General features: G+C 44.3%; 1 long non-coding RNA gene across 2 annotated transcripts; it reads left to right on the forward strand.

The window, feature by feature from the left end:
- The first annotated feature begins 4,162 nt into the window (after window positions 1–4,162).
- LOC117268122 (uncharacterized) lies at window positions 4,163–7,559 on the forward strand. Of its 2 annotated transcripts, none has more exons than XR_013488066.1 (4): window positions 4,163–4,223; window positions 4,310–4,460; window positions 5,206–5,405; window positions 5,730–7,559. It is a non-coding gene; the product is annotated as an uncharacterized LOC117268122 (long non-coding RNA). The 2 variants fall into 2 exon arrangements; XR_004502622.2 differs by having other exon boundaries at window positions 5,206–5,389; window positions 5,730–7,557.

Consider the following 7,559-nt stretch of genomic DNA (forward strand, 5'->3'; position numbering starts at 1 on the left):
ATTTAAAACTCGCAGATCGTGTACCAGCCGGTACTTATTTTTGTCTGCCTTCTTTACCTGCAAGATTGGTGTTTTACTACATGGATTAGGTTCAATCACCAGCACACCTGCCTCCAACAGGCCCTGTATTGTCTAGTCAATACCAGCCTCAGGCTTTAGTGGATATTGTGGTTTCCATGGAGGTTTGCATCCTACCTTTAATTTCACCTCCACTGGTTGTGCCGACTTAATGAGACCCACATCAGTCTCATGTTTTGACCACAAATTTGTTGGTACTGTAGCCAACATCTCTTTTTCAAGATCAGAATGCTAATGACAAAATGCAGATAGACATGGAAGTCTGACAGCCTGTTGACACGCCTACCCTGTAGCAGAGACAGATATCTTGATGAAAGATCCATCTTCACTCAACCAAATGTCTTTATTCTCAGTCAGTGTGAACTTTACTTCTTTACCCTCTAGTACCATAGGACCTAGATGCTTTGGCACATAGTCAGGATTCACCAACAATGTTACATGTGGAAAACTCTTTGATTTTAAACTCTTGGTCCAGATACGGGCCCCTCTCCATTACAATTGCAGCACCCTGTCTACCCAACACAATGGCAGAGGACCCTATTTGGACTTTTTCAGGCTATTCTTTAAGCCACAGATCTGGCTGTGATTCATATCCATTCTTCTTCTTTTTTTTCTTTTTTTTAGTTTTAGTTTTAGTTTAGTTTAAGTTTTTAGTTTTTATTAGTTTTTACAAAAAGAAAAAAACAAGTAGACAAAAACCAATAACAGACAAAATCAGCAACAAATAGGCAGGGACATCATAGGCAGAGGTGAAATGCCCAACATTGAGCAAAACAGAAAATAAGAAGAGGCAAGGCTATACTGCAATGTCACTGACAAGGGGTCATCCATGTCCATTGTTGTCTCTCAAGACCACAAAAGGTCCCCATGATCCCCAACCATGTCCCCTGAAAATCCAGAGCCCCTCCAGGGAGGGAAAGAAATTGTCTAGTCATCCATGAGCCACTGTCCATCCTACATGTCCCCTGGCCAAGGGGGACAAAGCAAGATTCACCAAACGAATTAGATAACTTCAAAGTCAAATAAGATTTCCATTTTTTACAATATTGTTCACATTTTTCAGTGGCATGTCTCAGGGAAAAGGTCACTTGTTCCATGGCATAAATATCCTTAATAATGGGGCGTAGGTGGCTTAGTGGTAGAGCAGGCGCCCCATGTACAAGGCTTTTGCCACAGTGGCCTGGGTTCAACTCCAGCCTGTGGCCCTTTGCTGCATGTCATCCCCTCTCTCTCTCCCCCCTTCACGCTTGTCTGTCCTGTCCATTAAAGGCTAAAAAGCCCTAAAAAATAAATTAAAAAAAAAAAAAATATCCTGAACAATTTCTGTCCATTAGGAGGTTGTTGGGGACTCTTTACTCAACCATTTCCTAGTTACTGCCTTTTTAGAACCTGCTTGTAGTATTTGTCATAAATATTTGTCCTGCTTTGATAGTCCAGGGGGCCTATTGCACAAAACTAGGATAAGGGATTAAGCCGGGATATCTTGGTTATTCTGGCTCAACTTATCCGTGATCCGGTTGCACAAAAGCGGGATAGTGGACAGCGGAATATGTTATGACATAAGTTACCATGGAGATTTATTCTGTGGAGCTAGCCTGCTCCAGACCAGGCTAAGTTCCAGGATCTATTTAATCTCATCCCTTATCTCAGTCAGCAGTCACCACAAACGGAAACCAGTAGTTATTCCACTACCGACTGCACATTGTTATCACATTCAACCAGACCCACTGTCATTATTTAAACATTGGTGATCATTAATTGCAATAATTTTAGATAAATGATGATTTTAGATGATTTTGCAATTTACAGTTTTCCACAGACTATATAAAATACACATCCCATATAAATATAAATACACATCAAAGAGTAACATGATGTTCCTTTATTGAATAAGGATAAATCAAAGCAAGTAAACCATCCGCTCCTTTCAAAACTGAAGTCACACAGTGACTCTACAAGATAGAAAGCACGGAATCAAAGCATATTATACAACACAAGAATAAATACACATTCAAAGGTTTGTATATGATACACCCCACGTCTGCACACTGAAATAAATGCAGGACAAATCCATACACAACAAATGAACAGGCAAATGAATGGATGCAGTAGCCTCCCTGCAAGCTTGTATACACACAGTATACAGCACAAACAACATAAGAGGCCAAATCAATTTAAATTGAATAAAAAAAAACCAAAAAAAAACCCAATTCCTCTGCCAATGCAGGCCATATTTAACTGAAATTCACAGCATGCGTCTCTGCCACTCCAGGACATATTTAACTGAAATTCACAGCATGTGTCTCTGCCACTGCAGGACATATGTATTTAACTTAAATTTAAAGCATGCATGTTAACTAAAATAACCAGCCGACCACTGTCGTCATCAGGGAAGATGGCAGGATTGTCCCAGTCCATGTGTGATGGCACTCTGGGGGCCCTCTCCTTCCTCAGGCAGGCCACATTGTGGAGGACAGCACAGGCCACAGTGATGTCACATGCCCTCAAAGGGCTGACCCTTAAGTGGTTAAGACAGTGAAAGCATGCCTTCAGGAGTCCAAAGGTCATTTCAATCCTGGCCCTTGACCTGGCATGGGCATGATTATAGGCCTGCTGTGCTTCCTGAGGGTCTGTGTATGGTGTGGGGAGAAAAGGCTGGCAGGCATACCCCCTGTCCCCCAGCGACACACCAGAGAATTCACCTGTCAATACAAAATCTCATCATCACAACCAGGGGCGAAAATCCCATTTCATAGTTGGGGGGGACAATAAACAGTAAAATTTTAGAGAATAATTCCAGGGGGGGACAAGGAAAAAAAGTTGTAGCCTATCTTTTATACAGCATCTTTTACCGCAATTTGACGCTTTAATCTTTTCTCTATCTCTCAGGCAGGCACTTTGAGGAATTCAAAGATTTTTCTTATAATGACGTCACTAAGAGCTACTTTTAGTCTTAGGATTCTTTGTGAATACAGGCCCTGTTCTGTACGACATCTATTGCTCGTCTGTCCATCCTGGAAGAGGGATCCCTCCTCAGTTGCTCTTCCTGAGGTTTCTACCGTTTTTTTCCCCGTTAAAGGGTTTTTTTGGGTTGAGTTTTTCCTGATCAGCTGTGAAGGTCCAAAGGACAGAGGGATGTCGTATGCTGTAAAGCCCTGTGAGGCAAGTTGTGATTTGTGATACTGGGCTTTATAAATAAGGGGAAATTCAATTTTTTTTCACTCTGTTTGTCAATTATACACAGGTCCCAACACACACATGCACAAACTGGACCTATACATGCACTAAGTGGAGGGATGTCAGAGTGGGCTGCCCATGACAGGTGCTCCGAGCGGTTGGGGGGTTCGGTGCCTTGCTCAGGGGCAACTTGGCAGTGCCCAGGAGGTGAACTGGCACCTCTCCAGCTACCAGTCCACGCTCCATATTTTGGTCCGGACTTGAACAGGCGACCCTCCAGTTCCCAACCCAAGTCCCTATGGACTGAGCTACTGCTGCCCCAAAGAAGAAGAAGATCACGGAGGCAATCAACAGCGTCGCCGTTGACAAACAGACTCCGGCTGAGGTTTGAATAAAATTCTCAATAAGTAGCCTATAATAATTAAAAAAAAATATTTTATTCATCCATAGCTTTATAGCCAATGCCTGGTAGTTGATCAAGTTACAATTCTTTACGTTTAGGTCAAGAAAAAGTGGTCAGACTTAAAGCTGGCACCAAAAAGCCCTTAGGCGCAGCAATACGCAGACTGGAGGAGGCCAACCAGATCCCAGCCTGACCCTGACGGGGACCGAGGAAAGAATCTCCTCACTAATCGGGTCAGAATCTATCTCTGGCACACAGACGCACTTTCGTCGGAGCCGGAGCAGAACGGTAACTAACAGTCCTCCTTTTGCTTGCATTAGTTTATTTAACCTGACAGTGGCTACACTACTGTCCAAACAAATAGGTGTAGCAGGATGAGATGCATCATCCCTACTCTCATGACGAATGTGCCACCTTGCTCTCCTCAGCACATTAACCAATCAGCACCTGAGGCCACTCTATATAGGAGGGCAGTGCCCATCTTGTCGCCCTCTCGCTCTTTGGCTCTGAGGCCCGCCCACTTCCTGGTCGCCTCACTTCCTCCTTCCCACCGTTGCTGGTGCAGGTAATGTGGCAGTAGCTGTCTTGCTTTGGCACCTGATTTCGCCTGATTCGGCACGTTTTTATATTGGTCGCTATGTTTGGTTTCAGACGTCGGATTGTCGGACACGGTGCCGACGTAACCGCTCACGGGGAATCTCCGTTCCGGCGCACGTGGCTTATTGGCGGCCGCGGTTTGCAACCGCAGCCATCTGAGCGTGAAGCTCTCTTCTCCCGCATGCGGTCTGACGCAGCCTGATCGGTATGTGCAGCGCATGTCAACCTGTCTCTCTGCTCTCACCCTTAACATGTAGTTTGTCTTTTATGTTAATTTAGTTTATTTCTTTTATTTATGGCAGACACTGACAGGTGGGCCATGTGACGCTGCTGATTGGGAACCACTGCTGCTTTGCTTGGGTCTGCTTTGCTTTGCTCCTGTTTTGCTGTGCTTTGCTGCTGCTTTGCACTGATTTGTGTACACCGCCATTTGCCGTGCCTTGCCTCTGGGCTGTGGCTTTCCTGCCTTGCTTCTGCCGGTGTCAACTATGCTGGCGTTGATAGGAGGCTCATGCAGCTAAAACAAACGAACTGTATATGCTGACGTTCGCAGCCCATTTTCCTTGGGCTGCTATTTTGTGTGTGAGCTGCGGGGTTAACTCCCTTACTTTCTCATTTTTGTTCATTGGCTTCCCATTTGCTCCTCTTGTCACCACTGGAGGTGCACTCAATTGATTAGTTTCAATTATTTTTGTTTTGGTTATCTGATGTCATGTTAACTTTATTTTGATCAAGTGTCGTTTACATTCTGTTTGAATAATTCTGATTATTTTGTGTACATTGTTCTTGTTAAATTGTTTTGAAATATTTATGGCAGCTAAATTATATTAATTTGGTTAAGTTGTAAACTTGGTCGCTGCCCCTTTGTTAAAAGCTTTGTATTTATTTTTGTTTATTGGTGATTTGATTATTTGAGTTCACCCCAATAATCGTTTCCCTTCTCCTTTCAGGTGCTGGAAGCTTACGGTGGTGGTCTTGGTGCCCTGGTGGTGTCCCCTTTTGTGTGCTGTGCAACCCCCGGTTTTCATTTGGTTTCCCCGTTGTGTGTTTGCGTGCGTGAGTGACACGAGTGACTGGGGTGCTCCTTTTCCTGGGATTCCTCTCGCCTCCTCATTGCCCCATTTCCCTCCACTGGTAAGCTCCAGCTCTGGTAAGCTAGTGCCTTCCCTTCCCTTCACATCCCTGTATGCATGGTGTTTTTATTAGATATTTTTAATAACTTTTGTAATAAAGCATATTGTATTTTAACCAGAACCACGTCTCCCGCCTCAAGTAAAACTAACCTGTGTGCCTTGTATTGGTACTATAACTATTTCCTAGGCGAAATTCCCAGGGTGGCGTTGTCTGGCTTCCATTGGGTTGTTTATAAATCTAACCATTGTACCAACCCCACTCGTACGTGTGTGCTGCCACATAGGCTTACACGTGTTACACAGGTACACATTTTTAATGTTTTGATTAAATGCTGTTTCAGAGCCAGGCACCAGCGGCATGGCGCCAGGCAGGCGAGCGCGTGCCCTCCGCCTCCCATGCTTGGCCAATCATCACGGCAGAGGTCCTGGAAAGGCAGACAGAAATATGCCATTTATTGGCTTCAGTTAGCACGCTCGAGACAATTAATAACACGCTAAAATAATTTAACTAGAATGTAAAAAAAAATAAAAAAACCTGAATAAAATGTTTAAATGACTAAAGGTTGTCCATTGTCTGTATTGAATGTCCTTATACCCTAATAGGCTATACTTGCATTACATTACTGATTAAATAGGCCTACTGTAGAGCACTTACACAACTTTAAAGTATACTTTACATTTTAGAAGCGATGAATGAGGTCCTGTCTCCTCCGTGTTGCCCCCAGTGGAGGCTGTGCTGGCCACGGTTCCCTGGGCATTGGTTCATCTGGCTGCGCTGGCACATCAAACGGCACTCCATTGTCTAAAGCAATATTGTGCAAAACTGCACAGGCCAAAATGATGTTGCACACCTTTTCTGGGGTATACAGCAGCGTTCCTCCTGCTGGTCCAAGACACAGCCACCTGCACTTGAGCAACCCGAAGCAGCGCTCCACCGTGACCCGTGTGCGTGTGTGCGCACTGTTAAACCTGCGCTCCTGCTCTGTGGCAGGGTTTGCCAGTGGGGCTATAAGGTATTGAGGGGATAACCTTTGTCACATAGAATAAGAACATACCAAAATGTTGTCATTTGATAGCCTACTTATTGAGGAGACACCGGCCCTGAAGTGCGCCATCCCGTAGCTGTGCGCCCACACTAGAGGTTTGTTTAATAATTATTTTCAGACTCAGCCAGATCTGGCTGTGCTACACCGCAAATCCACACTGACTCAAACTTACATACACGAACTGAGACCCGACCTGAGATTTGATCGTACCCTACGCTCACGTCCAAATTGATAAATGCCAAAGTTGGCGTGGAAATGAGCGTACACCCATTATTCTGGCGTACGTTCGTTTGATAAATGAGGGCCAGTGGCTGCGTTTCCCAGATCACTCTTAGCTTAAGATCTTTCACTAAGAAGGAGTTGTAAGATCAAGCTGACCCACTCTTAACAGTCTTCTTAGCGACCAAACGCTCACAGCTCCAGCCGCGGCAGGCAGATTAATATTGCACTAAGCAAGGAGATGTTAAAACAGTGCGCACTGTATATATTTTGATCTATTTTATACTTCAGATTTATATTGTTTAGCATTAATTGGTGACAGAAAAGAATGAATTTCATTCTGCAGGGAAACGCGTGTCCTTACTGTGCATATTGAATCTTGAATCTATGCTTTATGAAGACCCTGTGTGCGCTCAGAGCTGTGGCACAAGTTATGCACCAAAATCTGGTGGAAGAAAAATAAGTATGACAATACTTAATATAACAAGTGTGTTCCTGTATGTGCTGTACACATCAGGCACACAAATAAAATGAATCATGACTATCATTTATCATAATTTGTCCGCACATATCCCACATTTGACAAACACATCCACCCTCCAAACCTGCGACATTCACAGACATCAGGCAACTGACAGGTGTAATTGAGCTCAGTTGGAACCACATCAAGGGACGCTCCACCTGCTACTCTATATAAAGGCGTTGCCACATCACACGTGTGAGATACCATGGCTGCTTTACAGCATATTCTCGCTGCTAAACAACAGTGTCGCCATGTGCGAAGCCAAACCGTATATGTAATGCATTTGTGCGTCAGCACTTCAGCCCACTCGACATGCTGTCAGACTGGGCTGTCCAAATGAAGTACCGGCTGAGATACAACGCCTCATCAACTAGTGTCTCCAC

The sequence above is a fragment of the Epinephelus lanceolatus genome, chromosome 18 (assembly GCF_041903045.1).
Source record: "Epinephelus lanceolatus isolate andai-2023 chromosome 18, ASM4190304v1, whole genome shotgun sequence".
Classification (NCBI taxonomy): Eukaryota; Metazoa; Chordata; class Actinopteri; order Perciformes; family Serranidae; genus Epinephelus; species Epinephelus lanceolatus.